Raw genomic sequence first — 18,335 nt, 5'->3', positions numbered from 1 at the left:
TGATATTTGGGGATTTTGCTGTAGATGTTATTAAATTTTGAAGATTTTTCTGTAGATGTTACTATTTTGGGGATTTTGCTGTGGATTTTACTGATTTTGGGGATTTTGCTGTGGATGTTACTGTTTTTTGGGGATTTTGCTGAAGATGTTACTGATTTTGGGGATGTTGTTGTAGATGTTACTGATTTTTAGGGATTTTACTGTAGCTTTGATTCTTTTTTTGTTAAATGTTTGATATTAGTGATAAAGTTGAGTCTTTTGGAACTGACTATGCTTGAAATTTTAAAATGTCTTTATTCCTTCTTGTATAGCTCTCTTCTTTTAAACCTTCCTTCTATTATTTAAATTTTAATAATCTCCTCTTTTAGGATTAATTTTCTTTAAAGCTTACAAAAACTTGTTGAGCAAAATCACAATTAAGAAGTCAATATCAAGTTTATCCACAACTCTTGGCATTTTCTGTGTTGTATTATTCCTTGATAGTACTAGTTCCCTCCCTCGTGCCAGACTGTTGTATATAATGATGCCTCTACTGAACCTTCAAAGCGTCGTAGGCAGCAACAGCTCTGAAGAAAACGAAAACCCCAATCCATTAAGCGTTGTAGTACTAATCGAATCATTCATTGCCAAAATGGAACCAGATACAACTAGTGCTTCCACTAAATCTGGAAATATTTTTGCCATCTTAAATGCCACCATTCCTCCATAACTGAATGCAACCACTATGCACTTCTCCACTCCCAATTTCCTTAAACCTTTTCCCAAACACTCAGCTTGAAAAGTAAGTTATTGAACCCCCGAATAAAATTAAGTCAGGTACATAAACGGAGTATTTTTTAGTTAATCCACCTATTTGAAATTTCCATGTGACGATTCCCTCACCAGCGAAGCCGTGGATTAGTATGACTACGAATTTGTTCGGGTCAGGTTTGGTTATGGATTCAGGGGAAATGACACATTGATTGTTGGAGAAAGGAGTAGTGGTTGTGATTTTATTGGTTTTCTTTGTTTTTTGTATTATGGTTTCAGAAGGAACCCAAAAGCTCATAATGGTTCCTGGTTCTATTTGTATACTATGAGGTTTTATTCCAGCCAGTTTCATTAGGCCATGCAACAATGGCTTTTGTACTGCTACCTATGTTGCTTGGACTCTTCAAAAATATTGATGGGTGCATGTCGGATACTCCAAACCCAGTGTATTTTTGAAGGATCTGATACGGGTACGACAATATTTTTGGAGATTCGGAGCAACTTAGGCTGCTACCAAGTTCACCATCTTTTAGTTTCTCGGTTCTTTTTCTGGAATTGTTTATGAATTATGTGTGTATGGAGGAATCAAGGAATGAGGTGAAGTGGTGGAAGAAATGAGAGAAAAAGGGGATTATACATTTCTCATTGTGCAACAACCATTTTTTTTATAAAAATGGTAGGACTATTGCATGAGATTTAAGCTACAACAAACGAAGTATACATACTTTTAATAGTATGACTGTAATTTAGCTTGTTATAATGGGCTCATCGATCGCTATTTTTACCAACTTTTGTATAAATTAAAATTTTATCCTATAGATTTTCCTATAATTAAGTGATTGATTGTGTAAATAATTTTCATATCATCAATGAGAGAAGTATAAACACACAGGGAAATAAATAAATTAAGAACCTTTAATTTTAATGACTAGATGAACTATAGAGAGGTTTAGGTCAAACCTGCAGACACCATGGCCCAATGGAGTCTTTCTCAACATGCTGGAGTGATACAAAGAGATCTCTTAACATCTTCTGGTCAGTCCTAAAATCACTTTCACGATTTTCATTATCATTTTTCATCCTAAAAAATTTAGCTTAGCATCAACTAGAGCTTGTACATTACGAAGAACAAGTATTTTCTTATGAAAACATCCACTAATCTCCAGGGAAGTAACATTCGTATCCATCTCCTGCTTAAGTATGTTGTAACTGAATGCAAAAAAAAAAAAACCTCAAATAGATAACAAATTGAATAGAGTAAGTATTTAACAAAAAAATGGAAAATAAAAGACAAGCGGAAAGAAATACATAGCAGCAGAAGCGTATATTTCCTAAAGCAAACTTGTTATCCAAAAAGCAAAGAAAGATATATTTTTGCTGAGTAAATATGTAGATAACTGCTGCAGAAATAGAAATAGGACTTCTCCTTTAAGATTTATATAACAAGTAAATGCTTTCGATCCATTAGTTTCAAGCAGGTGGGTTGCCCCGACATAGGGATAACTGTTGCAGCAATCAAAATGCATCTTATTTGATTGTTAGTTTTTTCCTCCTCGTTAGCTCAAGATGTGTATATTTCCTTTTATTTCTTTTTAAGAAATAAAGTTGCTACTACTCTAATTTTGCTGGAAATCATTGATATTTTCCTTTTTTTTTCCTCCTACACTATACTCTTACTAACATTAATTTTTCTCATATAATTTTAGCCATAATTTTACGACTCCTGAAGTTAAATTAGATTAGATTAATTCGATAATTTAAAATTAAAATTTAAATATTTTAAAACTATATCAAAAGAATTATAATTTAAACATCTTAAAATGTTGGTATTGTTTTACTCTAAAGAAAAACTTTTTTTAGAGTTATATGATATAGGAAGCCTAAACCTTAATTTTAATGATGGCTTTATTGTGACATAATTGAAGGAACTCGCATTGCATAGATGACATTTGTAATCTAAGAACCTCAAAAAAGAAAAAAAAAAAAAGAAAAAGAAAGCTTTTTACATATAGAACACCTTATATGAACATAACCCTTTTCGGACAACGTTTTTGGAGCTTGTTCGTTACATGGTTTCTGTTCATTCATTTCAACTCGTTAACATAGTTTCTGTGCATTCCTTTCAACTCATTTTTGTTCCTTAATTTGCTTCGGTTTCTCCAATTCTAGAACTAAACTTTTGCATTCTTAAATAGAAACTCCTAAATGAAAAAAAGTTTTCAACTCTCAAAATAGACCTTGATAATCACATAATCTTCTAGCATGTATTATAGTGCTTAGGCAAGACAAAATCACTAAGAAAAAAACATGTTGCAAAATGACATAAAAATATTTAGCGGGTACCTGAATTTAGGATAGAGTGATCGTCGATCAAGAATCTATGCTGCTTCTATGTAGGGGTATACAGACCAAACCGTCAAGTCAAATCGAACCGACGAACCAAACCAAACCGAGAAAAAAACTGACTTATGGTTTGGTTTGATTGGTTTGGTGTTAGAAAAAAAAACCGACCATTCTTGGCTTGGTTTGGTGTTAAACAAAACAAAGTCAAACCGAACCTGAACACACACACACACACACACACACATATATATATATAATATTCGAAGTTTTTTATACATAAAATATTAATTATAATCTACTTTTTAAATACTTTTTCAACTAATTTTAGTAATTTTCAATAATTTGAAAGTAGATGTAGATATATATTTGTATAAACCACATAAATCCCTTCCCTAGTGAAAGTAATTACTTAAAATCCCAACTGCCTTTCTCTCTCCTGAAATTGAGAAATATACTTATACATTAGGTCGTCCCTCATACATTGCTGGAATGTATGAGAAAACTAATTAGCCTATATTTATGGAAAGAGAAATTAGATACTATCTTTCTCTTCCTTAATTAATGCCATTAATTACCTATCATTATATGGTGTATGATAAAATATAGTAACTAAAATTCAATTAAAAAAAATCTAAAACATCACAGTAAATTTTCTTCTTTGTTGAATTATGTTTTGAAAAAATAGAGGGGTCATCAACTGCTTTCTTCAATTCTCAAAAATATCAATATGAACATCCCCATATTGTTGTGTTATTCGGGTATTTGAGAGTCGAAAATTATTTATCAATCCTACAAGAGTGACTCAATTATTGTTTCGGAAAGTATAACCTTGAAATTGATTGCTACGATCGCGATGGAATTGATATTGACGAAGTTCGTTAAAAAATTGAAGTAAAATACATTGTTGAAGGTAATTCTTCTCCAATTATCATAAGGAATGACAATGGAGTAAGGGTTGACATGGAGTTGAAGAAACAATTTTCAAAATTTGTCAATACGGTATTTCATGCCCTGAAAAATAAAAGCAAACTCAAATTAAGAGAGAAAAAGATAGCAGCAAACTGATACGTATTAAAGATAACATTATACAATAGTTCCACATGTATGTGGGCACATTATACATTTAAAAAATAATCTGCAGTAATGTATAATGTCATACTATACATTTAAGTATTAACATTAAACATGTATACTTCTGTATCCTTATCAGAAGGTATAATGTAACCTTATACAATAGTAATACTTTCTAATTGTACAATACCAACTAATACATAAAATGCCTCTTAATTGTAATAAGATTTTCTTAATGTATAACATAATGAAATATATAGCAGAAGAATTATATTATACATTAGTCTTCCAAAATAACTAATGTATAATGCCTGATATATTATAACTTATACATTAAAATATAATCTTCCAAAAATGTATAATATCACACTATACATATAAAATATTCACCTTATACATTAATTAGCTACAAGATTATAGTAATTTTAAGAAAAACTTAGTGTTATTGTAACATTACATTGGCTACACGATAATAAGGAAAAAGAATGATTCAATTTCCTTTATTACGTGAATTGAAAGTGTACATCAATCTACATTAGCTTGATTGTAGGCATAAATAAAGGAGCACATATATGGAGCAAAAATCGGTACACTAAAATAGGAGCAAAATATGATATTTTGATATGTATGAGAGGGATAAGAGAGAAAGAGTGAATTTAAGGGATTTAAGTAATTACTTTGAGATTTTTGTAATTTCTTTTCCAATATGAGATTTTGTGTAATAAGGTAAAGGTACCTTGTGTATATATGTAATTTTTCCTATATATTTAGATTTGGACCTTTAAGTTGTAATATTTGTCCATTAATTGCTAAATAAATAATCGAAAACCTAATATAAACTTAAAACCTAAACTTTTCACTCTTCATCTCCCTTTTTAGTTTCAAGAGAGTTTTTCACTCCTCATTTTTTCATAATTATGGTTTTTCATTAGCACATGAGTGAAAACATATTTGATCTAGTCTTCGATTACAATATAATTGTAAAAACTAAAGATTATAAAAAAATAAAAATAAAAACGAAAAAACCGAAAAATCCAAAAAAAACGACTAAAACCTAAATCGAAAAAACTAATTTTATGTTGGTTTGATTTGGTTTATAGTTTTAATAAACCGACATGATTGGTTTATTTTTATTTTTTAACAAAAACCGAACCAACCCGACCTATGTACACCCCTACTTCTATGTATGAGCAAAACACAAAAAATAATAAAATTGGTAATTTGACGAAAAAAATAAAACAACTCATTAGTTACATATTCAAAAGAAGCACAACCTATCCTAACTACAAACTCATTCTTTTGATTTTCCACCGAGATCTGTCAGACGAGCCACAACCTCTTCCTATTTTGGTACTCTGTATAATTGAGTTCGTTGGGTTAGAACCCCTACCTAAGCAGGCATAACAAAATTTGTGGACTTTAGCAAAAACAAAGTTTTCATTATTTATTTGCTCTGTCAATTATTCAACCCTTAATTAATCTATCTTGTTTTTGTGATATGGAAGAGGGTTTAAGTAATGCTGGCGTGCTTTGACATGGAATATCATACCAAGTTTGTATTTATTTACAACTCTAATTATGGTAATCATTATGCTATCAATTAAAGAATTAGTTAAATAATTAAATAATAAATATTTAAGAAAAATAGTAAGTGATGTTTTTCATATAAAACAAATTTTATTTACAATTCTAATTACGGTAATTAACAATGCTAGTTAAATAATTAAATGACAAATATTTAAGAAAAATAGTAAGTGACGTTTTTCATATAAAACAAATTTTATTTACAATTTTAATTATGGTAATTATCAATGCTACCAAATAAAAAAAATCAATTTTTTAGAAAAATGTCTTACTATATATTAAAGCCCTGATCCCATATATTTTAGGATTCAATTTTATAAAGATAATTGAATTATAAATTGGGAAAAAACGAAAGACAAAAAGTTCAAATCACTATTCTAAGGTCTTTACATTTTTAATATATTATAGATAAATTTATAATGTACAATTAACATAAGACGCACCATTCAAAACCTAATATATGAAAAGAATTAATGATATCATAAGAAAAAAGAAATCCTAATAATTAATCTTGAAAAGCCTAGCACTTAAAGAAATCCTAATCAATTGTACCCTCTTTTATTGTCAATTTTACATCGCTATTTTTGAATGCAACTAATTACCTTGCATGTCTTCTATGTTAGCGAAATAAAACAGTGCTCCATTTTTAAATTAAAAAATTCACTCTTTAAAAGCTCAATTATTATTTCTAACAATATTGTAAAAAAAAAAAACATAGATAAAGAACCAAAACTAGGGGTGAACAAAAATAGAAAAAACAAAAAAAGGTTTAATGCATGTAACATGTTACACTTTCAGCACTTCGAATATAATGTTTTCTTAATTCATAGTCGATTTATCTTTCGTGCCGATGTCAACAGTTAATAATAAACTCACTGTTCAACATTTTAAGTTTGTATTTCGTTTTTCTTCAAACTAGTCAAGTGTACATACTTTGCACATGTATTTTATCTTAATTAATAATTTTATTTTTTTTTATAAAAAACATCAATTATTTGTGAGGAGAAAAACAAATAAAATACACAAATACACACATATTGAACTCCATAATTTGCACAAGAATACGTCTATAAAACGAAATCTAGAGGAGATACGTATGCAAACATAAAAGGATATGATACCACCAAAGGAATTAAGCAATATAGAATATGTGATAAGATACCTGCTTACATTTTAGAAGAAATAAATAGTAGATAGCATTATTTAGATGAAAAATATTATTGATGAGAAACATAAAGTAGATAGCATTATTTAGATGAAAAATATTATTGATGAGAAACATAAAGTCTTTCACTTTGTCAAGTTAACGAATTAATCAACTAAAGTAACGATAACTTGTACGACCAGATCACATGTAGAAAACAACCCAAACATTACAATCAACACAAAATATGAAGCATATTTCCATTAGTTGCCCTTATTTATAGGAAGAGATTCTCAATGGGTTTGTTTTGCTTCGATTTTGATGAAAATAATTCTTGTCTGAGCGAAAACTTTGACTAAGAATGACTTGAATGAAAACAAATAGGATATATATATATATATATATACACATACACGTTGAATTCTATTATATTAACAAAAACAATAAAGAAGTTGAGGGTTAAAAAGTTAAGCATCCACCAATCTAGACATCAACCGAATCAAGTTAGATGACCATGTCACGTTATTTTAAATACATGAGTTTGAAACATACGTCCTTTATTTTATTAAGTTGTAAATAAATTTTTTTCATGCAATAGAAAATCATCAATCAAAATTAAAATAAAAAGAAAACATAAAAGTAGAAGAATCATACGTATGTTTCTAGTAAAATTTATCAAAAATACTATTTAAATAGAATAATAGATTTTTTTTATATATAAGGTAAAATTCTAATTGATATAGATGTGTTAAATGTTATCAAATTTTACTTCAATCTAATAATTTTTTTCTTTCCATGCGTATTTTTTTAAAAGAAAATATATTTGCTTCCTAAAATTTTTACCTTAAAAAGTGGTGGGGCTCTTTTTTTAGCATGCGTATTTTAAAAAAAATATATAAAATTTTGATTCTTAAATTGTTTTTTTCTTTCCTTGATAGCTTTATCCCTAAAAAGTTGTAGGACTACAAACCAAAAATTTGTGCACATTAATTTAGTTCCTTTTAAAGATTTTACCATAAATAGTTTAATGTGTATCTTAATAGAATTCTATTTTAGGAGTATTTTTTTTAATTGACTAAAGGAAAAAACTAATTAATTTTCTTTCTATATATTTTCGAAGTCCTATATAATTTAGGAGTCTAATTAATATAATAAAAATAATTAAATAATAAATTGAAGAAAATAGTGAAAAGATAATTTTGTTTAAAGAACAATTTTTTAATGAAGGGCAAAAAGATCAAATCACTTATGTTTCTGAGGATCTTTAGATTTCTAATATATTATAAATTCGTGTTAATCATGAAACACATTATTTAATAATTTATATATATTTAAAAAAATTATATCAATTAACATGGAACACATGTGCATCTAAGAATGATATACTAATATAATAAGAACAAACTCTGAAGAATGATATCAATCATAACGAAAAAGAAATCCTAATAATTAATCTTGAAATGGCTCGTACTTAAGGAAATCCTAACCAATTTTTTCAAAGCTCTTATGAAAACAATATAAATATTTTCTTTAAAAAGAAAAAGAAATTAGTCCCTCTATCCTAATTTATATGAGTCACTTTAACCTGTTAGGAAGAAAATCTTCTATTGACGCTTGGGCATGAGAAAATCTTCAGATTTGAGGGCAAAATAATCCTGATCGGCATTATTATTAGTTGATACATTCTTCCTCAACACCGTTGATATATTCAACACTCCCTTTGAAGCCTTATTTTTACAAATCTTAAGACTTGTGAAAGTCTTATGCTCACTAGGAATAAGATATTTTTCTTCCCCAGATTAGTAATCTTGAGCTGATCAGTCTCTAATTTCTGTGTTGTAACTCCTACTAAGGAGTCAGAGAAAAATGTACGTGCCTTAAACACCTCGAAACGAAGAGCTGTTGCCTTTTCTCTTGGAAGAATGTTTTATATCCATTTTGTTGAATTCCATTTGACATTATTGGAATAGCTTATTCTATCACTTGTGCGTGTTGTTGTCGGTGATGGAAATTCTCACGTAGAATTTCCCATTCTCTTTTATATTAAAAGATGCAGATTCCACACAAACCATCACTAATGTTCCACTAGTACTATGTGTTTTTTTCTCCAATATAGCCCAAACTACAAACCAAGGAAGAAAAATAAGTAATGGTGATTTCTGAGGGTAATATTAAGAAAAATAAGACTATTTCTAATACGAATCTCTACTCCTAGGGAGATTTACATTAAAAATAGGGATTTTCATTGAGTCCTACTTCTCCTGAACACTTCAAAAAAAAAAGAGCCACGATAAATTGGATCATAATGGTATAACTATATACCATATACAGTAAATTAGTAATGGTATAATGTATATACCAACTTTTTTGCAGTTTAGTATTTTTATCCAAGCGCTTATCTGTTTGATCTATATTTATTTTCAACTTTTAAGAATTGAAAAGAAAAAGTTTTTTTTTTTTAATTCTATCCAAACGGGATCTTAAAAGACTAGGTTGAGAGGGAGTATAAAGAGGAAAACTAATTTCTAAATTTTTGGGTTTCTCATCTTTAATTTTTTTTTTACTAGATTAAGCACGTATTAAAACTTGCTAGGATTGTTATGTATTTTTCACCTGTGCATAATCTATGAGGCTTTAATTTACGAATAATAAAATTAGCCCTTGAAAGTATAATTTACCTACTTACTTTATTTATTAGCTCTATTTCTTTTGACACAACAATTTTAGTCTATATAAAATTGATGCTATGACTTCTCATATTTTGTCTTAGTCGTTATTGTAGTGCATTAGAACTTCAATATAATGTCTTAGCCTATAAAAATATTTCTACAAGATTTTTATGGGTCAATCTAAACAACATATTTAGCCAAAATGAACCCAATTTTATATTTGTAGAGCTAATTTTGTTACCCCTAAATTAAAGTCTTAGCCCTTAGAACTCAATCATTATTTCAATGTTAGTGTATTTTATTTCCCTTTAAATTTCTTGTTAACTACATATGAAACACATGTAATAATTTAATGTTAACTTTTTTAAAATAAATCAATTAACATGGGATAAGAATTAAAATACTAATATAACAAGAGCCTAACAATTACTCTTAAAAAGAGTCTTACTCAAGAATGTCCTAATTAATCCTAGCTATTATTAAGGAAAGAAATGGGATGTCTAATGTCTTGCCATCTTACAATTCCAATAAAAGAAAAGTGACATTTTTAGAATTCTTATGAATAAAATTGAAAATCATTTAGCCCGGACTAATCTTGGAATCTCCTATATATTGGAACTTGAAATCATAAAACCGTTTGAGTCGAGGACAAAATAATCACGAGCACCATCTTTGTTTGATACTTTCTCCCTCAGTACCACTCCTATATTCAACGATCCCTTTGCTGTATTTTGAAAAAGAAATTTTTCTTCTTCTGAACGTAATTCCTCTGATTTAGTACTCTTGAGTACTTGGGTATCCAATTTGTATGTTGGGAAAGAATATACGTAACTTAAACACCTCGAAACGAATAGATTTTGCCCCTTTTGGAACATGAACACTGTCCTTGATTTCCATGAGATGGTGTTGGAATTGATCATATTAAATAGGAGAAACATTGAACGGATCTTCTGTGTCGATGGAAATAAATTTTCACACAGAATCTTCCATTCATTTTTGTATTTAAAGAAACAGATTCCACACTCACCATCACTAATATTCCACTACTAGTATCTGTTTTGTTCTCCATGCTAGTAATGTAATTAATATAGATAGAACCAACACTGCTACAAATTAAAGCAATGAAGGGAAATAAGTAATGGTGTGATTTATTAGGGTAACATAAAACCTCATACATATATTTATATAATATACTGCTGAATGAGGATTTTCGGGAGAAGATATCTCTTCTATCTCCAAGTCAATAGGTTTTAGAAGACTATTTCACATAGAATTCTATTTCTATGGAGATTACATTAAAAATAAGATTTTCATTTAAGTCCTATTTTTTTCTGAACACTTCAATTCCCGAAAAAATAAAAAGAATAAACAAATTTAAGAAAAAAATCAGCAGGCTATACCCAATTTTATAATCTGTTCGTTCCCAACAAGAATATTTGATTTTGGATCAGTTTTTGAGATTCTCTGCGCAATCAGCTATTCATCCACATGGATTTAATTTGGGGAAACAAAATTAGTCCTTAAAAATTATGATTTACCTGATTTATTTATTTATTAATACAATTTATTTATTATTATCTTAGTCTATATAAAAACCCATTCATAACTTTTATCAAAAGCATATTGTTTTGTCTTCGTTTTCAATATAGTGCATTGAAACTTGAATACTCATGAATAAACACTTAATCTCATATATCATGAGATTTTAACTCAATATCTTATTATCATAGTGCATCATAACTCAAACCCGATGTCTTTATTATCGGGCTCTTGGTGTAACGAAACTTAAATACCCCATCTTACCCTTAACCATAAGCATAATATACTAAAGTGTAACGAGATCACTGTCGAGCCTTTAAAATAATATCACCTTCGTGATTATAATTTTGATAATCGTACGCACAAAGATATTAAATTGCTAAATTCAAAACTAACAGGAAAAAATAGATTCAAAATGTATTCAAATGAAAACACAGAGAAGCTTACCTCCATTTGTTTTTTTAAGATTCAGACGTCTGAATCTGAATGCACATCTGAATGATTAAGATGTTATCTCTAGAGCTGAAAACTGAATGATTAAGACTGTTTGTTTTTCAACACCTGAATGTGTAAAAAAAAATTATTTGTATACATAATAAAATAAAAAATACAATTCAAATAAAAAATTAATTATATATTAAAAGGGTATGTAATTTAATACAACAAAATTATTAGTATTTGATTGAGAAAAAACATTTATGTTTGTTTGTTAGTGATAGTGGAGATAGCTTATAATGGTGGTTGCGGTGACGATGATTGATATTAGTGATTAATAATGTTGGTGGTGATAATTATGATGGTTGGTATTGTAGTGACTGTTATGATAGTGACGATTGATGGTGGTGGTGATTGTTGTGATGTGACGTTGCTTGATGTTAGTAGTTTAAGGTGTTGATTGTATTGGCTGAAACATTAATGCATAATGATTGACGATGTGTTGGTGCTAGTTGGAGATGCTATTTGTTGTGATGGTGGAGATGGTTGTTAGTAGAGATAAATTGTAGTGATGGTACTGGTTGAAGTGGTGGTAGATGTGGTGTTACTAGTGACAATGGTGGTGGCGACCAAAAAATGTGTAGAGATTGTGATGTATTAGTGGTAGTTAGTGTGGTGCTAGTTGTGATAAATGAGTTGGTTGGTAGTAGGGATTGACCGGTAGTGGTTGTTGATTGTGGTGTTGTTGACGGCAGTGGTGGCGGTGAATATAATTAGAATAAAAGCGGTGGTAGGTGTGGTAATGGTTGACAATTGTGGTTGGTAGCTGTATTTTTTGTCGATGGTAGTTGTGATGATGGAGGCGGTTGGTGGTGGTTGGTGGTTGGTGGTGGTTTACAATGGTGACGGTGGCAAAGGTGGTTAGTGGTGGTGACTGCTGAATATGAATAGAGTGGTGAATATTATTTAACACCAGAATATCCCTTCAGACCTATTAAGAGTTAAAATTTTAATAAAAAATAAATGCATTTAATGCTCTAAAGTCTGAACCATTCAGATTCAGACCTCCATTAAGTGCAAACAAATGAGGCTTAACTTCCCCACTTAAATATATGTAAAAAAATGCAATGTGATAAATATATGTAAAAGTGGTGTAAAAGGTTATTACTTTTTCTCATGGACAAGATTTTTGATGAATTGGACTAAAAGAGAAATATTTAATTACCAAAAAATTCATAAAGATATATTTTCTTTATTATCACTATTTATAACATATTAAATTAAAAATACAATAACATTTTATGAGGGTTTTCATGGGTCAATTCGAAATAAATATTTAGCCTAAATGAACACAATTTTATATTTTGACAAAAATTGACATATCAAAATGAATTAAGTTAATAAATTTTAAAAATTAAGCGGATCATATTTTTGAGGGTTAGTTTTGTTGCCCTAAATTAAAGTCAAGGGTGAAAAGAGAATTTCGAAACTATTAGAGCCACGAGGACCACAATCAATTCTCTTGTTGGGAACATAATATAATTACTATTTCCTCCGTCTTAAATTGCGATGACACACTGATTAAGAAAAAATAATTATTAACATGCCTAGTTTATCATAGTATTCCTATTAAATGATATTTACAATTTAATTTGAAGAAAAAATAATTAATACAAAGAGTAAAACATGAGAAAAAAAAATCATCTTGTCTTGATTAATGAAAAAAACAAGTAAAATGAGACATCAAATTAATAAATTTGGAACGGAGGAAGTAGTTGGCTATCTTTCTAGGAATTGAAGTGTTACGGAAAAAATATGACGGAATGAAAAACCCAGTTTAAATAAATATTCAGAGAGAGTAAAAGAAGGTTTCAGAGAGAGTAAATAAATTTCGTTTATGTTTTGATTTAATACGAAATTTAAGAAAATGAAGAAGGTTTATGCTCTGTTTTGTAATAAATAATATCTTGTAATTATTATTTTTCTTAGTGGACATGACAAAAGACAAAAGAATAATTAAAATGGGACGAATAGGGCATTCTTTTAAGGGTCGTATACAGAAAAAATATGACAAGTAAATAGATCAAATAGAGTAATCAATTAATGTTAGTTTAATTATCATAGAATGTTCTTATAGATCATTATTAAGTTAATTTATATAATGACTCTAAATTAAGGTTATAATTATTATACTATATAAATTTGAAGTCATTGAAATGTTTTATTTTCTATAATTCTATAAGATAAAAAAAATATATATTGCGAAATTATTGAATCAGGTAAGGGGAATTGTAAAAAGTGAGTAGAGATTGTGCACTTAATAAGTGTACAAGCGTTAAAAAAATGGATTGTGCACTTATTAAGTGCACAATCTAGAAAAAAATGGATTGTGCACTTAATAAGTGCACAATGTGAATTTCAACATTTCTGACGCTATCATTCAGCTTCCGTTACAAATTTAAAGGCATTATGCACTTAATAAGTGCACAAAGCCTATTTTGGTTCTTTTTTTTTTTATATGGCATATATTGGTTCTTTTTTTAGTTTTAAGGCATATTTTGGTTTCGGGTTCGATTTGTGTCTGCTTTTCTCTTTCCACCTCCATTTTTGCCTGAGAAATGAATGACCTGCTATAGTAGGTAGTAAAAAAAAAGTTACACGGATGATACACCAAACTTAAATTCTTCGGGGATAAAAGTTGAAGTGTTACAGAAAAAAAGGTGAGATTAGCTCACGTTTCAAAAGTAAATCAAAGTACAAAATGTCTATATTTGGGGAAAAAGTTGAAAAGGCTAAAGATACGAGACTAGTAAAGTAAAAACTGCCCGTAACAACTGACAAATTTTTAGCTGAACCAGAAAGTAGGGAGCACTAATATGGGACAACACATCTCCGAGGGTTAGTTTGGTGCATTGGACAAATATAGATTTTCCTAAGATGGAAATTTAATATTGTCTTATTTCTTGTTTGATTATTAATTTTAAGATAAGTTATATAAGAATAAGTAATGAGTGTTAGGGATAAATTATTTTGAGATAACTAATTCTAAAACCACACCTCCTCTTGTGAAGGTCACTTTTGTTAGAAATTTCTTACAGGAAACAAACTATATCAAGACCAACCAATTTTAATGACATTTCTGAATTTCGCCCAATCATACTAGTCCTAGGGGAGTATACATTGGCCCAACAATGTTGTACACTAGGTGGCCCAATACATGTAACAAGCCCGAAAACTTCAGTCCATACGATACATTTGCTATCAAAACTTCAGTCCACACAGTACCATCATGTATAATATTTGTATATTACTAATGTATCTATAATCTATATTGTAATCTATATCTATCTATGATCTATAATCTATATCTATATTTATATATATTAAAAGAGTGAAGATCATTAGAAAAGTGATTTAAAGTTTTTATCCTTCATTAAAAGACTTTACCGTAGACAAAATAGTTTTTTCACTATTTTCCTTTAAATAATTGTCATTTAATAATTACTCTAATTTTTGATACTTTAAAACTAATTAGGAATCATTTTCTACGTGTTAAACTAGGAAAATATCCTTTTATTAGTCTAAATTAAATTTTCTATAATTTAAAAAATACTCCTACCATATTTTTATTACATTCTACATAAATCATGATCTTAATATTGCTCCAACAAGGTGACCTCCCTACTTTTACAGGTTTTAAATTCAAATTTTGTTCTCTTTATTTTGCCCTTTTTAAATTTTAATTTTAGTGTTAAAAATTATTTCCTTGACTTCTAATTTTTATGTGTTTTTTCTTTTCAGTTTTCTCCTTTCTGTTTGTGCCAGGCTTACAATTGAACTTATTCTTCCTCCTTTTTTTTTTTTTTTTTTGTAATAATCTTACATACATCGTATTGTGATTTGTCTTATTTTAGTTTGTCAAATATGAGAAGCCGGTGTAGAGAATATAGCTCCACAATTTAGAGATTCGCAAATTATACAAATTGAAAAAAAAAATGCGGAATTTGAGACATAAAAACTTTCGCTATGTGCTGATCAGAAAAAAGTCAAAATCAATGGCTTGTCTCTTCTCTTTTCTTTTCTTTTCTTTTTCTTTGTTTAATTTTGACTTGATTTTTACTATGTTATTTAGCTATATATTATGGTCTATTAGTTGTTAGTATTATAGTTCATTGAATTTATTTGTTAAATTCAAAATATAAGGTTATAGTTAAGTGTTAAATCTTGATATGCATAGGTTTTACTTGAGTATAATAGATGTTGTATTGCTTTTTTACTTCAGTATCTTCCTCAGTTCGCTTATGTTTCAGGTATATGAAACACATGGTCGGTTGGCAATAGAGGTTGAAGACTTTCGAAATTTAATCAGGTACTCCTTTTCATGGTGGGAAGACCGCGAATTTATCATAACTTCTTAGAATCCTAATGTCTCTGTACAATTTTTTATATGCTAATGTGTTTGGAGTACTTTCATGCCGTTTATATTCAGTTGGACACTTCTTTGTTTGAATGTTGTTGATCCCCTTTATAGTCAAAGGACCTTTGCTTAAAGTGGATTTTAATGCTTTTATATGATTTTGTATGAATATATTAATTTTTTATTTAAGTATTTTTCGTATATAATAAAATCATCAATTATTTATTAATCAAGACATATTTTCTTTTATAACGTTGAAATAATTTTATAAAATTAAACTCATTAAAATGAGGTACACGCAAGGCGCACACCATAAACTAGTAAAACATAAATATCTGTTGACTTTTATTTTACTAGATGACTCTATTGCGTAAAAATGAATGTGTGTTGTGAAAGAGGGAATAGTTATGAAAAATGTGAAGGTCTTGGGCAAATGCCTGTTTAATTATCTCGCACAGATTAATTACTGACAAGTTAGATAATCTAAACAATACCATAAAGGCAAGTTATAAGTCACAATGTTTTGTTAAACTTCAAAAGTCGGAAATTGAAAACCTTTGATGTTTAGTTTCATGATTTTATGACTTACATTTGTGGGTTTATGAACTCGAGATTTTGAGAAAGTGGACAGAAACACATTATTTGAAGTACCTAAATGTTGTTGGCTATCACATTTCAGTTTGTACAATTTTTTTTAGGAAGAGAATATGTAAGAAATAGAAAATCAAGTAGGCGTTTGGCCATAACCAATTAAATAATTTTTTTTTTTTTTTTTAAAGTTACAATTGAAGATAGAATTGTGTTTGGTTATACTTTTTACCAAAAAGATAAGATAACATGTTATTTGGAATTATGAGGATGGAATCAAAATAAGTTAAGTTACTTTCAAAATTTAAAACAAAGCAATTTCATGATCAAATACTGATTTTCAACTAAAGTGAAAAGTTAATTCAAAAATAAATAAATAAATAAATAAATAATTACTGAAAATTTTATGGCCAAATTAAAGGGGACCTAAGAGTTGAAGTCAAATAATTATAGTTCTATCATAATTCAATTTATCCATAAATTCTTTGAGCTCCATTCTCCTCACCCCCCACCCCCCTCACAAATAACAACATTGTAATAATAACACATTCTATAAAATTTTATAAGTGAGTTCCGGAAGGACATTGTTATGAACCAATTGTCCCACATTGAAAAAATAGAAAAATGCTAAGGGGATTATAAGTCAAATGAGTTCTCACACCTATTAGACTAGTCTTTTGAGTTGGGCTTTCCCGTTTGGTTTATAACATTGGTGGTTTCATTGAGAGTCTTACGCGTTGGGCCATGACTCAGAGTGGGTGGCCTGTGCGCTCCCAGGAGTGGTGGCCTGGACCTAAGACGATTATTATGAATCAATTGTCCCACATTGAAAAAAATAGAGATGCTGATTCCGAAAAATCCTTGGCTCAAATATAATAAATTCAAATAAAAAAAAAGCAAAGAAAACATAACAGGGAACCCGCAAAGCCTACTCCTAAACATATTTCAAAAAGTTGGGGTAACCCATCTGCCTATGTGTTGTGCATCGGTTTTTGTGGTCCTACCAGCTCACAAGGCAAATAAAGTTCCCAAACCAAGAGTCAACAAAGTAGAAATTTGCCTTGTACAGTAATTCATTTACACACTTTAACATTTGAACTATCCAGTTAAAAAAGAAAAAAACTAATACCCAAAACAAAATCCTTTATTAGAGATTTTGTCTACTTTCTTTTTTCACCTCCATTGATTAGCTCACATTTCAAAAGTTAAAAGTACAAAGTATCAATCGCCACATTTAGCTAAATTAGGAATAAAAATTGAAAAGATAAAAAATAAGAGACTAATAAAGTAAAAACCGAAATTTTTAACTGGACAATAAAATAGGGCAGCATTGATATGGTACTTAACACATCTTTAAGAATATTTTAAATCTTACAGCTCACCATTGACACTATAATTTATGTCTCAATATATGCATTAAACAAACACAACTACAAAGGAGTTACTGTGCATTTGTTTTCGTTTTTGAATACTCGCTTTACTTTTCAATATAATAAATTAATAATGCCACCAACTCATACTTTGGACAAGTTTTAATTTAGTATATGCACTGATTTGGGATCAAATTTGAATATTTTGCCACAAGGATCTTTATGTTCAAAGGTCTATTAGTCATATATGCTATTACAATCTCGAATCTTCCTGTTAGGCTTGGAACAATTATTCAGCTTTTGTTTTAAAAAACTATAAACAGTACTATTTCAATTAAAAGATAGCTTTTGATTTCTAAAAATTTATCCAATTATAAAAAGAAAAAGATTCTAAAAAACAGCTTCAACCCAGATTTTCTCGAACA

The 18,335-nt window shown here is 28.9% G+C and overlaps 1 pseudogene; it reads right to left on the bottom strand.

Annotated features, from left to right (window-relative positions):
• Positions 1-411: 411 nt before the first annotated feature.
• On the bottom strand, positions 412-1,830 carry LOC107858282 (annotated as a pseudogene).
• Positions 1,831-18,335: the final 16,505 nt, after the last annotated feature.

This window comes from Capsicum annuum, chromosome 2 (assembly GCF_002878395.1).
Source record: "Capsicum annuum cultivar UCD-10X-F1 chromosome 2, UCD10Xv1.1, whole genome shotgun sequence".
NCBI classification, from domain to species: Eukaryota; Viridiplantae; Streptophyta; class Magnoliopsida; order Solanales; family Solanaceae; genus Capsicum; species Capsicum annuum.
The sequence above is the reverse complement of the archived record's forward strand: the minus strand, read 5'-3'. Positions and strand labels throughout refer to the sequence as shown.